We start from the raw sequence: 16772 nt of genomic DNA on the forward strand, positions 1-16772 counted from the left end.
CCTGTAGTTGTTTCTGGAAGTTTGATGTCATAAATAACATCTAGACTGTGTGCCGGGAGTGTCATAAATGTTAGTGTTATGTTCAAGGGAGAAAAGGATGATAAGAAAGTACAGGTCAGAGACACTCTGGGAAATAATGGTTTTCTTGACAAGAAAAAAAAAGTTTGTGTGTGTGTGTGTGTGTGTGTGTGTGTGTGTGTGTGTGTGTGTGTGTGTGTGTGTGTGTGTGTGTGTGTGTGTGTGTGTCATATACAGTTGAAGTCAGAATTATTAGTCCCCCTTTGAATTTATTTTTCTTTTTTAAATATTTCCCAAATGATGTTTAACAGAGCAAGGGAATTTTCACAGTACGTCTGATAATATTTTTTCTTCTAGAGAAAGTCTTATTTGTTTTATTTTGGCTAGAATAAAAGTAGTTTTACATTTTTAGGAACCATTTTTAGGTAAAAATTTGCAGCCCCTTTAATTTTTTTTCAATAGTCTACAGAACAAACCATCGTTATACAATAACTTGCCTAATTATCCTAACCTGCTTAGTTAACCTAATTAACCTACTTAAGCCTTTAAATGTCACTTTAAGCTGTATAGAAATGACTTGAAAAATGTCTAGTAAAATATTATTTACTGTCATCATGGCAAAGATAAAATAAATCAGTTATTAGAGATGAGTTATTAAAACTAGTATGTTTAGAAATGTGTTGAAAAAAAATTCTCTCCGTTAAACAGAAATTGGGGGAAAAAATAAACAAGGAGACTTCAACTATATTATATAATTGTATAATCACCCAGCGGGCACCTTGGTGTCAAAACAACACCAAAATTTCAACCTAGGCTAGTTGGCTGGTTTGAGCTGGTCAACCAGCCTTGTTTTAGGGGGTTTGGCCATTCCAATCTGGTTTCCAGCCATTTCCAGCTTGGTCTTAGCTGGGAGATGACCAGCTAAATCCAATTGACCAGCCTAGCCAGACTGGGAGCCCAGCCAAAACTAGATATGGCCAGCTTAAACCAGGCTGGTCAAGCTGGTTTTAGGTCATTTAGGTCATAAGACCAGCCTGGTCTTAGCTGGTCTGGCTGGAAACCAGTCTGGAAATGACCAAAACCCCTCTAAAACCAGGCTGGTCGACCAGCTAAAACCAACCAACCTGCTTAGGCTGGTTTAAGATGTTTTTTCAGCAGGGAAAACATGTAAAAAATGCTAATCGATTTGACGCCAAAACCTTAATGTCTATTTGAAATCAACACTAATGTCCTTTTGACAAATAACAACTAAAGAAATATTTTAATGTAAGAAAAGTTTTATTAAAACTTCCACAGTTACATTTTATTTTGTACCCCAACAGCGCATGTAAATAAGCTTGATGTCAAAAACGACATCAAATTGACATCTAACATTTAACACTGGCATCAAGAAACTGACATCTCACATAAAAAAAGAATTCTGTAATCGATTTTAAATGTCTTTTTGATGCCAATGTTAAAATGTCAATTGGATGTCATTTAAACATTAAACATGGATTAGAGAACTCTCTTTTGATGTAAATGTTTGACGTCAATTTGATGTTGTTTTTGACATCAAGGTAATCAATTGACATCAAATCAGTTAGCTTTTTTCTTAACATTTCGAATCTAAATTCAGGGAGTAAATTATTTAAAAGCAACTTCAATATGTATAAGCAGTGCTGTCTCTTATGTTATGCTTTTTTGTACATTTTTGGTTTTGGCCTTTTGACAGATTATACACATTATTAAGCTGTTAAGCTGCTTTGACACAATCAACCTTGTAAAAATCTACATTGTATCAAGATGAATTGAATTTCAAATGTTATCATTATCAATGAAACTGTAATTCAATTACATTGTAAAGTCATTTTGAAAGGGATTACTTTTCTCTTTTTTTGGTCATTTAATTTCAGTTATAATGAACTTACCTTGTACATAAATTTAGCAGTTCTGTATAAACATAGTCCCTTTTCACTTGGCAGCCATCTTTGAAATGCCTCTCGGGAAGTATGCTCGGGCATTCTGTTTGAATGGGGGAACATCAAATTCTCCAAAATTACTTGCCAAGCTTACGATTAAATGTAATATTAGGAATCAGCAATAAAATTAAACAACAAATGTCTCTTTAATTTATTTGTAAATGTTTGAACAACACAAAATCTGCAGAAATTTATGTCTGGTTCGAGCCACTCCACCTGAGACTCATCAGTCTTTCGCGCCCACTGATTGGCTCCTGTACTAGAAGGCAGGGCTTTATTCCCCATATCAACCGTTAAGCTGCGGTCACACTGGGCTTTTCCTCCCATAGACTTCCATTCATACGCACGCGAATGCATCAGACCGGAAACGCAGGGTCATGCGTTAAGTTTCGCAGTTTGCTGCGGTGCAAAGTTCAAGCTTGGTGAACTCTGACCTGCGAAATCGCATCGCTTGACTGCGTGAGACCAATCGAGGATCAAAACATGACCTCTCTGGACAGAAATTAAAAACATGGAGCAATCGCTCGCTTTTTAATCTCTAATCATCTTGTTTAATCCTGCCCCTTTTCGCAGCACCGCACGACAGAATTTCACACAGACAAAGCCCAGTGTGACCGCAGCTTTAGACTTTTACCCATTCAAAAGTATATGAGTGCCACGTCTTGTGTGTTCTAAAGTATTTGGTATAACTCAATTCAGAGCATTTTTTATACAAATTTAGTTTGCAGAATAATATTTTTAACTAAAGGAGGTTACAATTATCAAGATGACTGAAAAAGTCATTAAGTAAAAAAATTATTTCAATATATGATATTTATGACATTTCCTTCATTTCCTTGATAGATGTAATGTATATTATTTTTAAAGCGTTAAGGTTTTATTAAAGTTAAAAGGTCCTGTGTGGCTCAAGTTTAAAGAACTTTAACTAACTGTTGAGTCAAGTAATTAAATAGCTTTTTAATTGAGTTACTTTTCAGACAAAGTAATTAAAAATGGTTAAATTCAATTGTAATAATTTAACTGGGGATTAATAATACAGTTTTGAATTAACAAAAACTCAGCCCTGATCACAAAGGTATAGATTGGCTCTTGACATTGATGGGGACATATATCCCTAGAGCGCGTACATTGCACAAATTGTTTTTGTGCTTTTAAAAATATGAATAAAGTACTTAATGATATAAAAGAAACGATACAAATAGCAATTAATGAATCAGGTCATCAGGTCTCATGCTGCAAAAGTCAATTGACATGATTTTACTGCAATCTGGCTCTGAGGAGGAATGAATCTAGAAAAATTTAGAGAGGTGTGTGAGGCAATTTAACAGTGTTATCCCGATTATTGTTTTTCATAATCATGGAGGCCAAAATCCAAACTGAATTTCGATGAATTGAACAGCCTTGGTTATAGTATTATAGCGAATTCATAGCAAACTTAACTTTAACCCTTTGTGCACAAGTAGGTTGCTAAGAGTTGACGAGCATTATTTTATTTTGAAGTCGATTAAATTATTGGTAGGGACATTTCAGTAATTGGTGGATATTGGTGGGGACACGTCCCCTCCATCCATGCCAATTCTACTCCTTTGACTGATCATGATCAGGGTGTTTTGGTCCAAAAAAAATGTGGTGTGTCAACACAATCTCACAACAATTCGTAAATTTTTTATTTAGTGGCTAATTCGTATGAATTCGTACAATCTCATTCGCACAATTTAGTATGATTTACTCATCCCCCAATGACAGTTGGGTTTAGGGGCGGGGTTGAGTGCCACGCCTCATTTTAAAAAATCGTAAATTTTTGCACGACTGAACTTATACGAATTAGCCACTAAACTGACAAAACATAAAATAGTTATGTTTCCTCATGAGATCAGGGTGTGTGCAACAAGCCAAACGTAGTGATACCATGTCTAGAAAGAAACATGGCATTACTGTAGTAAATGCCAAAAACATGATATAATTTTAATACCATATGTCAGTACTGCAATCACCGATAGTAGCTTTAAAATGTCTAAAACATTGAAATAATGGCAACATTAAAATAAAATACTCATATATTTATCTCCTACAATGCTTATGGTTTCACTGCAAACACACTATAGGAACACATACATTATTTTCCATTGCTACAATTTGACTGATTTCAATTTTCGACCCGATCCAACTTGATTGGCTCGGTACATGCTGTTCCACAATGAATGATGGTGCTGTTACAGTGCAGATAATGATAGACCTTTCCTTGATTCTCTCCTACACACACACACACATACATATTCACTCCCCACAGCTTCCCCACATCAGCCAGGCAAAATTGTGCGGGAATATGAAACCATCTTTTTTCATTTCACAGATCATCTTGCAGTTTGTCCTAAAAATGTATGTGTACTGAGGAAAAAAAAAGAAAGAGGGGAAGCGAGCGCGAGTGAGAATCCGTGACGGTGTGTGAGTGCGATCGGAGGCGAATCCGGGTGTACGTGAGATGCTGACAGAAATGCTGTGTTCCTGGAGAGAGAAACTGGCCACAATCTATCAGCCGCTGCTGGGCTGCGAGACATCTGGAGTGGCCAGATGCCCGTCCGGTCACTAATCACACCAACATCTCATTATGACCATTGATCAATCAATCTGTCTCACCAGGCCTGCGGGCCGCATGTTTATGACTATAAAGAAAAATATCCCCTCTTCCCCAACGAGGGCCAAGCGTCGCAGAAAGATTAAGAAGTATTTATTTGGCATGCAGGGAGTATTGCGCTCGGCGGCTTTTAAAAAGGCATTAAAGCTTTTAGGATTGGGAAATGGTACTCAGGGGGACCATCTGAACCCGGAGGAGGAAAAAAAAAAGTTTATTACTCTTTCATGGCTCTTAATGGAGCTATAATCGGTTATTTTACATTTATAAAAGTTTATCTCGGCTGTTTTTTATACTAAAGTTCTTTAGGGGAAATAAAAAGATGAACTTAAAGGTGCAAAGGGGATTGTCTTGAGAAATAATTTATCTTATGCTGGTTGAAAGTCTCTTTACATTCTGATTGCAATCATTAAATAAAGTGGCCTAAATGTACTTATATATATTTTAATAGTTCGTAAAAGGTGTAGGAGCAGAAAAACAGTTGTCCAATCAAAACATTCGGCTCGAACTCTGCAATAGGCGGTCCCACTTATCAACCCAGGCCCATTGTGGATACGTACCCAGATCTACATTTTTGGGGACAGTGGAATACATGACCGGAGGTACACAGAGGCTGCTGCCAGTGTTGGGGAAAGCTACCTTTGAAAGTAGTGCATTACAATATTGAGTTACTCCCCCAAAAAAGTAACTGAGTGCGTTACTTAGTTACTTTTTATGGAAAGTAATGTGTTAGATTACTTTTGAGTTACTTTTCCTTACCTAGCTGAGGTTTGATCTCTTTCAGCAGGTGTTTTTTCACCTTTTTTATAGAAAATATCTGCATTTAATAGCCACTTATATGTATATATAAAGCCTACACCTTTATTTTCCAGTAAATGTAGGATAAAATCATATTTTGAAAACTTTCTGAACCCAGAGATATACATGCTGTATATACAGATTAATGACAGCATGTGATGTGTTTGATACTTTTGAATGTTTTGTGTTTTTAAATTCACTGTCCATTGAGAAAAAGACTGCAATAAAGCCTAAGAGTACCAACATGAAATAATTTATTAAGGCAAAACAGATTTTAAACCTTTAAAATGTTTAATAACAAAATGAACAGAAAGATGATAAAAGCATCTCCAAATCAAAATAAATCTTTGAGCTTTATTGATTGAATACATTTCTTCATGTGGCCTTAACAAATGTGTAAATCGTTTCCCAAAAGAGAAAAAAATTATACTATATTACAAAACGAAGTCGTTTCTACAGTCACGTTACACAAGGGCTGCATCTCCTAAACTATAAAAGCAATAACCAATAACCAGGTATGGTTTCCTGTCTGCCATTCTGACTGTCTGTAGTAATGACGGCCGATTCGCAAATTAATAGGTTTGTTTTTACCAGATCTTTTAAGTGAATGGGTCAAATCAGTTCATTAAATTGAACAGAGGTGAATTACTAATGTACCAGATACTCCCTCTGACTCGAAAAAAACCCACATCCTTAGATATTCAGTTACTAGAACAGTACACTGACTCATCTGCCCTGAAAATGGAGACCTGATGATGATGATGATGAGTGCGAGTTGACTGTCTGTTCCCTCACAGCGCGCTCTCTCATTGAGTGTGTGATTCAACCTAAGGTAATTTTTATTCCACAATATGTCTTTTTAAAGCCAATTTAGCAAGGCAAAAATAACTTGCTTTACATTTTTTTAAAAGATAATCTTTAATTTCTCTTGCGCATCCTCTACTCGCATAAATACACCAGAGGGCGCAATATACACTTATGCAGGCCAGGCCAGCTTGCTGCCGACTGACTGACCCACCCACTTCCCTAAACCCAACCAATAGTGTTTTTAAAAGCAACCGAGAAAAAGAAAAGCCATCGAGCCACATGATTTCACCACGTTTTCAGCCTATTATTTATTTATTTACTCCTTTTTTACTTTTGTTTTACCTTCTTTTTGGAACTGTTCTTCTCCGGACTCAAACCCCATCTTCACAGTCAACTCTGCTCTGCGTTCCAAGTCCGTTGACACATGCGGCGAGCTACTAGGCAAGCTGGTAACACGTAAAAGCCATCCCACATGGAGGTTAGCTGGTAGTGTGAAAAGGAGAAGAAGCCGTCAGCGGCATCATACTGGCTACCTCTGGCTACATGATGCACACTCTCCGGAAATGTAGACAGTGGTACGTATCCACAATGAGCCTGTGTTGCAAAATATGTAATGGCATACCTGTTCACGCAAAAATTACAGATTACCTCATATTTACAGACGCAGTTTAGACAGAGAATGGGAGGCAAATATCAACCACATACTTACTTTTTAAGTTTGTTATTGTAAGTACTAAACTATACAATAAAAATTTCTCTCTGGTGAATGTTACGTGATGTATTGTAGTGATGTCTGTGGCACATTCATGTTTTCAGGAAGCGTGGATTTAGATGGTGATTTGCAGAGTGGGACTTAAGCTTTCAGTGCTATCAGGCTAATATTAGCATTTTCTAAGATCGCCTACTGCAGCATTAAGATATAGTAATGCAACATTCAGACCTATGGCTTGATCCATTTGACATAGGATGTTCTGGCAATTTATAAACAACATATAGTCTGATTACTTGTATACTTTCTCAAAGTGGATGGCCAATGATCCGTAGAGAAAGACTAGCATGGACGATGGTAGTGGTGCTGCTAGGTGTAATTACACAATGGAGGAAAGGTTAATGTAGTTATTACAACAATAATTGATTTTTGGGGCTTTTTTAATGACAAGGAAGCCAATACTAAACGTGCAGCTTTGATAGATCTGTCATGACAACTCTCTGAGAGATTTACTATGGTAATGAATATGTATAAGGCAAATAGATCTGCTATGTTGCTGCTTTGATTAGTAGTGCAGAGCAAGTTCAAGTATCAAGTAAGTTCACGAGCGAGTATTGTACATATCCACTGCGCATATACACTTGTAATTATGTTCATATCTATCTACATACTTCTGATTATTTATAGCAACCTGTACATATATTCACCTATTGTAAATCTCTGTTCATAGCTAATACAACCTGTATAAAATGTTCATCCATCTGTAAATATAACCATAGTTTTTCTATAATTACACTTTATAACTTACACCTATATCTTATACCACTTGCTGCTATTGCACTCCTGCTTAGACCTAAACTGCATTTCATTGCCTTTTTTTCTTGTACATGCATAATGACAATAAAGTTGAATCTGATCTAATCTAAAGTTCCAGGTCTTGCTATTTCCAGAATATTGACAAACATGCTGTCTGAGAATATAATATACTCATGCTGCAGACATAACAAACATGAAACTCCCCATATCACACAGGTGAAGCTGGGGTTGAGGAGGTATTTAAAAACATGCTCATTGGCTGCTGAGGCGACAGCAACCAGTTACCACATCTACCATGTAGGTTATGGTGTGGCTGGAAGCAGATTGGATTAGGATGCCATAGTTTCCTGACAGAATTTATGCTGCATTCCTAATAAATCGGGACTGGGATTTTTCCTGCATCAATCATTCACTTATTTTCCTTTGGCTTAGTCCCTTTATTCATCAGGGGTCACCAAAGCGGAATGAACCACCAACTTATCTAGCCTATGTTTGTTGTGGATGCCCTTCCAGCTGCAACCCAGTACTGGGAAACACCCATACACACTCATTCACACACATACGTAGTGTATGTGTTACCAATTTAGTTTATTTAGTTCCTTCATAGGAAACCCACGCCAACACGGGGAGAATATGCAAACCACACAGAAATGCCAATTGACCCAGCTGGGACTTGAACCAGCGACCTACTTGCTTTGAGGTGACAGTGCTAACCACTAAGCCACCATGCCACACTTTTCCTGCATCATACTTAGAAATAAACTTCAGAATGCTGCTAGAAGTCAAACATCCAACCTGTGAAGTTGGTGCAGATCAAAGAACCTCAACGCAGCATTTGACAACACTTCACCGAGGGCGACTATAGTTCAGCGAAAGTGAAATTAGCATGGAGCTACGATTAGCTTATATTAGCATAAATCATTAAATCAGATTATAAAATTAGCATCTTGCTAAAACAATTTTTTTTTCATCAGTCTAAGTACAAGGTGTAACTACAAAACAGTCAAACTTTAAATCGAAACTCTTTATTGAAACTTTTTGAGCGAGATGCTAATGCTATAATCCGATTTATGAAAAATATGCTAAGCTAAGCAAAAAGGGCTCCCGCCAGATCTGGAGATTGGCTGAAATTTGTTTAACTCTAGACAACTTGAAAACAATAATAAAAAAAACAATAAATGGAGTGTTTCTTTAAGAACACAGGCTCATTTTGAAAATGTAGCCCTATATACGTTTCTGGAGATCGTGATTTATGAATCCAGAGCTAAGTATGGCTGCATTTCCTCTTTAAAATGAATGCTACGGAGCACTATGACGCCATTCCTTTTCTCGCTAACCATCTGACCACTTACCTGCATGTGGACGGATTTTCCGCTGTAATCAATTTGGCCGGTAGCTTAATGCATACATTGGCACACTTGAGATGCAGAGCGGAGTTGACCATGACAACGGGGTTCGAGTCTGGTGAAGAACGGTTTCAGAAAGCAGGTAGGACAAAAACAAAAGCCAAAAAATTAAATAAACAAGTAAATACCAGGGTGAGAATGTGGTAAAATCTGAAAACTTGGTAAAAAATCTGGGGATTTTTCTTTTTTTTCTTTTCTTTTCTTTTTCTGGATTACTTTTTTAAACACTGTGGTTGGATTTAGGGAAGGGGGTGGGTGGGTCAATCGGTGCTATTGAAAAGACTATTGGTTGGGTTTAGGGAAGGGGTAGGGTGGGGGGATCATTCGGTTGGTCAGTCAGTCACTCGACAGTGCTCTCTGGTGGATTTATGTGAGAACAGCAGGCGCGAGCGGCACTCACGAGAGAAATTTGAGATCTGAAAAAGCGTACACAGCGGCCTCTGGTGGATTCGCAAAAAGAAAAGCTGCTAAAAAATGTAGCTCCTGGGACATATTTTGCTTTGTCTAGAAATGTATATAGGAGTACGTAATCAGAATGAGTCTGGGTTGTACAAAACAGTCAAGCTTTAAATAGGAAAATAATCGAAATTATTTTTAACATTTTTGAGCGAAAAGCTAATCGTTTAATCCGATTTAAGGTAAATTATGTAAAGGTAAGCAAAAAGTGCTTCCGCCAGATCCAGAGATCCAACATCGTGTAAAATGAGCCTATTTAAAAAAAAAAAACAATAAGTGAAGTGTTCCTTTAACATTAAAAATATTACAATTTTAAGCTACTGCTTTAGCTTGTTTTTGATTGAAACAGCAATTACTTTGAGAGTATAGCTGGGATTTTAATGTAATTTAGGCAACACTTTACTCAAATGGGATACATAAGATTAAACTTTTATCATCAAAAACATGAATGAGATTTTATGCATGTTCTTAAGTGTCACTTGCACAGTTATGTCATTTCAAATGCAAACATGACCTTATTTGTTATGACAACTTGTCTTAATGAACACCCCTTCAAGTAACGTCTTACCATAATCCATTACCTTAATGATTGATTTGAGACATTGTTTATTAAACATCACTTTCCATTTCTTCAAGTCACTCTTTTTTTATATCAAAGATGGAGAATGAAATCCAACCAGAGATTTGTAGGAAAGTCACCCTGGATCAAACCTGAATTCATGAAGAGCAGCTGAATGAAGAACGCTTGATCTAATGCCTCACCTGCCAGCAGCAGTTACAGAGCGCCGAACAAGAATCGGACATTTGCTTCATGTTCCCGGGCTTGATCTGCCGGGCACTGTAAATACAAGCTGCAATTTCAAGTGAGGCGCTCAGAGCTTAGCCTGCGGCAGAGCCAATGTTTTCGCTCCTGAGCAGAAGACAGAGTCGCCCACAGCAGGACATGAAGTCCCCTGAGATCCAGCTTTCATTAAAAAAAAAAACTGAAAAAGAAAATTCTGCTGGAGAGCCTGTTATTAGGATGATATGGTGGGTAATATTAACAGGTGTATTCATCTTCTGTGGGTGAGTAGTATTTGTTCGCAGCTTTATTAAACCGTTCATTACACAGAAACAATGATGTTTACAGAAAATTCACAGGGGTTCGGAGGGGAGAATTCAAATACTAGTGCTCCAGGTCACCGAAAACACAATATTAAAACATTTGTTTACTCTGGAATGAAAATGCTGTTGTCGTTTAACAGAAGAGTAGATGTTTGTCAGAAAGTTCAAGCTGCTCCTTTCTATGCGAAATCATGTAAGTGCTAAATGCAAAATAAGTTATTTATACAGCTTTACACATTAAAGTAAATGTTCTTTAAAGAAACTTTAACACTGTAACTATTAGAAGCTAAATGTTAGCTTTACAAGCTAAATAATCTGCCAGAGGGGAAAGCAAAATAATCGAGTTTCTCCTTTTGACATACGACTATTTTGCTTACCCCATTGGAATTATTTTGCTTGTTTCAAGGGAAAAACTCATTTAATTTTTAAACAAGACAAAAAAAAAACTGAAGAAAAAAATTTTTTTTTGCAGTGTAAAGATAAATTTCATTCATTTTCCTTCAGCTTAGTCCCTTATATATCAGGGGTCGCCACAGTGGAATGAACCACCAACTATTCTGGCATATGTTTTACGCAGCGGATGGCCTTCCAGCTGCAACCCTGTACTGGGAAACACCCATACACTCTTGCATTCACACACTTATACACTACGACCAATTTAGTTTATTCAATTCACCACTAGTAACCAAAGGACCCGGAGAAAAGCCACACAAACACAGGGAGAACATGCATTGCAAAAAATGCTTAGATTTATTTCGTGTTGTTTCTAGTTCAAATATCTAAAAATTCTTATATCAAGAAGCATTTTCTAGGCAAGCAAAACATATTGTCTTGTTTTCAAAAATAATGAGCCAATATTAAGTGAGTTTTTCCTTAAAACAAGCTAAATAATCTGCCAATGGGGTGAGCAAAATAATCTAGTTTTTCCTTTTGACATAAGATTATTTTGCTTACCGCATTGGCAGATTATTTTGCTACAACTGATAACAAGCTTTTCCTCCATTTTGACTTACAGTACCACTATTCTCTGACGTGGCACAAATGTGATTAGCTAGCATCTTCACCAGTATTTGCATAAAGCCATCTGATTGGTTGACCCCAGCATTTGTACTTGGATTTTTTTCAGCTTCTGCCATGAGCAATGACCTAATCGACAGACCCACAATACAGTTCAGCAACACATAACATCACTCCATTCAAAGTAAATGAGAATCATGAAAATTAAAAAATTATAAAAACGTCAAACATTCGTGACTTGGGGGTTAGTCCAAATATTGATTCATTCAGTGTTTGGTGTGAACCCAGCATAACTTTTGAATATCAGAAAGAATAGAAAATGCAGCCTGATCTCACAAGAAAACTTAAGTATTTTACATTTTGTCAGTTTAGTGGCTAATTCGTATAAATTCAGTCGTACAAAAATGTACGATTTTAAAAAGGAGACATGGCACTCAACCCCGCACCTAAACCCAACCATCATTGGGGGATGAGCAAATCATACTAAATTGTATGAATGTGATTGTACGAATTCATACAAATTAGCCACTAAATGAAAAAGTTACGAATTGCGTGAGATCGTGTTGGAAAATGAAGATTCTAACATTCTAAGTCTGCGGTCACATTGCACTTTTCTCCCCACAGACTTCCATTCATACGCACGCGTATGCGTCAGACCGGAAACGCAAGCTTGTGCGACAAATTTCGCAGTTCACTGCATTACAAAGTTCAAGGTTGGTGAACTCTAGCCTACGAAATCGCATCACTTGACTGCGTGAGACCAATCAAGGAAACATTAAAACATGACCTCTCTGGACAGAAATTTAAAATACGGACCAATCGCTTGCTTTTTTAAATGTCTAATTATCTTGTTTAATCCCGCCCCTTTTCGCAGTGCCGTACGACAGAATTTCGCAAGCTCAAAATCTAGTGTGACCACAGCTTAAGTCTTACAAAAGTCTTACTGACTATAAAAAGCTTGTTATGCTGCATGATGTTGCAAACTGGTATTTTTATATTATTATATTATTATATATTAATGTATTGTCATAAACACTAGTTTGTAGAGCAGACAGTTTGACCGTTTACTGCTGTTTGTTATTCCTGGTCATTTCCACCATTACCAAATGAATCAGAGGTCCAGAAACAATTCCGAAAAGAGCTTACTTTCACATTGCAGAATGAGGTGAATATAATCTAATAGTCTAATTTAGTGAAAATAATAGCTTTCCAACACAATTTGCCTTTGTGCATACTGATACGCAAATAAATGATGACAAATTTCATGCATGGCTGAATCATTCCTTCAAAAACAAGTTTGGCGGTATCAAAACCCCTTTTCTCAAAGCTATAATTGCTAGTTGGAAAACTGAATTTCGTACAACCTCTGTCTAACATTGTGATGCAAAAAAATTAAAAACAACCCAAACAGCAGGGGTTCCAGTAGCTAGCACTAGCCTAGTCATCTTTTCAGAGCTGATGTGATCTAGTGGGCCCTCAATATTTTTCTGAGAGAATACAGTGCTTGATTAATGTAGTAATTAAGTAGATTCTTTTGAGCATTGCCATAGAAACATATCATTTATGCAGAGAATGTGAACTGTGTGGGATCTACTAATTATCTCATAATTACGGTAATTTTGATGAGATTTTAACACGGTTAAAATTATGCAACTATTTTTAGCCGTTTTTCCACCTTAATTGTGTTTAAATCAGTATGCATTAACATCCACATTATTAAAGTCTCATGCAAATTATCATTCAGGAGTTCTTACGTACAATATTTCATTACAAATATTTAAATTACTGTAATTGAGTAGTTTTTCTCAGGATTTTACTTTATTGAGTACATTTTAGTGCAACTATAAGTACTTTTTCTTTTAACTCTAGTCAACATTTTAACTGCTATTTCATCTTGTCTACGAGTGATTGGTTAAGTAGAATAATCAGTTCCTTGATTCACATCCAATCAAATTTCTCCACATGTAAACACATCAAACTGCTTTCTGTCAACTTAACATAGGCACATTTATTAATTTAAGATGCTCTCACGTTACATTTATATCACATTTAAAATTTATATTCCATTAATAGCAACTAATTCACAATTAGGAACACCCTTAAAAGAAAATGGCACCGATGTAAGCTACATTTTTTATTAGCAGTTTATGAGATGGACAAATTTTGAGAGCATAATAGACACTACTCTTTAGTAAATTATAAGGGCTACATTTTATTTATACCTTGCGTGGAGTTCATTCATTCCTTCGTTTTCTTTTCGGCTTAGTGCCTTTATTAATCAGGGGTCACCACAGCGGAATGAACCACCATCTTAGAGTACATGCAAACCCCACACAGAAATGCCGACTCACAGGCTCCAACCAGCAACCTTCTTGCTGTGAGGTGAGAGTGCTTATGTGCTTATGTGTTTAGAACAGATATTTTTACTCTACCTGTTCAACAGCTTTTGGTAAGTAATGCTACTTTTACTTAAGTGTGAGTTAAGCACTCTTTCACCCACTGCTTATAACATTATTTACAATTGTGTATAAACTTTAGCATTCAAACAATATGGTTTACGAATGCAATCTAAGGCCCTGTCCACACAAACATGGGTATTCAAAAAACCATACTTTTTTTCTACACGGATTAACTGTTCGTCCACATGAAATCACAGTATCAACAGACTGAAAGCGAAACTTTCTAAAAACTCCCAGGGTAAACATTTTTTGAAACGTTGGTTACAACATGGTCGTGTAGACACTGCAGAGTTTTCATCCCATGACATCAGCGTGTACGTCGTTTTCTCCTTTCTCCTTTCACAACAAACGCGGAAAAATTGAATTAGAAAAATTCCGTACATTTTTGGTAAGTGCGTTGCGTATTGTTTGTCGTTTGCACAGCGGGACGCTAATCTGCTTCTGTTCTCAAATTTGCTTTGACATGTATGCAAACGTGAAAATTATCCGCTTGTTAAGTGTGATGTCAAGCGAAGTGGCTTCCGGGGTCAAACGCTTTATCTAACTGTATGGGGAGACTCAACAAATGCTAATAACACTTTCAAAAATCACGATCGCAATATATACATCCATGCCTAATATCCAGTAGCCACAATTGTTTTTAGAAATTGTTAAAATATTGGTGTCTGTGATGCAACAAGTACAGAGACAGTTTTGTACACCATAATTTGATATTAAATTCACTTTAATGTGTGATATGACTAGAAAGTGGTCATAAATGAATATTTTCTCAATTTAAATGAGTAGCGGCTTGGACATGGAAACAGTATCTCATACGTCATGACTTAATAAGCGAACAGACTTGCGAAAATGCTTAATTCTCTATAATTCTTTGGTGTGAACCCAGCATAAAGGTGTCATTATCTCTGCCTGTTAGTTCGGCATGCCATTAACATGCATCCCAGTTAATTTTTGTGTTTTCACATGGACAAGATTTTTTCAAAATAGGCTCATTCTGAAAACGTAGCCCTATATATGTTTATGAAGATCGTGAACTATGTCGCCAGAGCTGCGTATGGCTGCATTTTGCCTTTAATACGAACGTTACCAGGCGATATGACACTATTCCTTGTCGTGTTTACCAGCTGACCGCTTACCTCCGTATGGACACCGGGTAAAAAGCACCTGGTCAATCGGTTTTAAAATACTGTCAGTTGGGTTTTGGGAACGGAGGAGGGTCGGGGGAATTGGTCGGATGGTCAGTCAGTCAGCTAGTCAGTCGGATTTAGAACAGCAGGCGCAAATGGCACTCGCGAGAGAAATTTGGAGACAGCCCTCGCTGCAGCCCGCAGCTTGATGATGTAGTTGACCAAGTCCGCTACGTAGATGACGATCGCCTACACCTCCCCCTACCCTAAACCCAACCATCAAAGTAGCATGGGCATTACCTTAGAGGGTAGTACAAGGTCTGCTACGTAGTTAAGGATCACCTACCTCATCAAGATGCAGGCTGCAGTGAGGGTATCTTAAAAATTTGAGATCTGAAAAAGCATACGCAGCGGCCTGTGGTGGATTTGCAAAAACAAAAACTGCAAAAATAATAGCTCCTGGGACGTATTTTGCTCTCTCAAGAAATGCATATAGAGGTACATAATTGGAATGAGCCTGGGTTGGATTTTTTTCAAAAACGAAAGCATGGAAAACGCATTGGCATGGCCTAATATGCAAATCTTAATAAACAGGCTGATGTATTATGACCAAAAAGTACTCTTTAACAAGCCCCCTACCAATAAATAACCATGCTTTTACTATAAATAATAATAAAAAGTAGGTAAACCATGGTAACCACAAATTCCTAATTGTTTTGCTGCACTAACTATAGTTTAACCATGGTATTTGTAGTCAAACTTTGGTTATACACATGGCATTCAATATGCCAAAAACACATGGTTATTACACTTTTACTATTATAAAGCCATGGTTTGTTTTCTTGCAAGAAAATACTATACTAGTCGAGTATTTAGAAGGAAAGTAAGAAAGACAGAATCTTTTGTTTCATAAACTAGCTATAGCAAACCGCATTAGGCGTATATAGTCCTACAGCCTTTCCTGATGTCCTCATCTGGTGTGGCTGAAATTCTGCAGCGGTGTGTCCGGTCAGTGTGTGTGAATCATTGGTCACTCGTGATGAATGGTTCACAGTAGACAAAACACCACCTGTTCAGTCCTGCCGCACATCTGGGTGGAAACGCCTCAGAAAACTGCTAATAGCTACTGTTGCCTTTAGATTGTTATAGCTTATCATCATCACAAAAAAAAAATTATAGCATCTTAATTTTGTGGCTTATTACCTGCGTTTATTAAGATATTGGCTGTTTATTAGTATTTATATTCTGCATAGTTTTATTCGACATCCCGACCTAGTACCTAAACCTTGACTACTGCCTTATCAACAATCAGCAAATTAGGAGTTTATTGATGTAATCCACATGAAGAAAATACTATAGTAATTTAGTAGTGCAGTACAGTAGTATTTATAATACTATACTGTTTTTAAACCATACTACAGTAAAGTGTATATGTGTATCAGTGCAAATACAATTTCAACAC

Source organism: Danio aesculapii, chromosome 22 (genome assembly GCF_903798145.1).
Source record: "Danio aesculapii chromosome 22, fDanAes4.1, whole genome shotgun sequence".
In the NCBI taxonomy this organism is placed as follows: domain Eukaryota; kingdom Metazoa; phylum Chordata; class Actinopteri; order Cypriniformes; family Danionidae; genus Danio; species Danio aesculapii.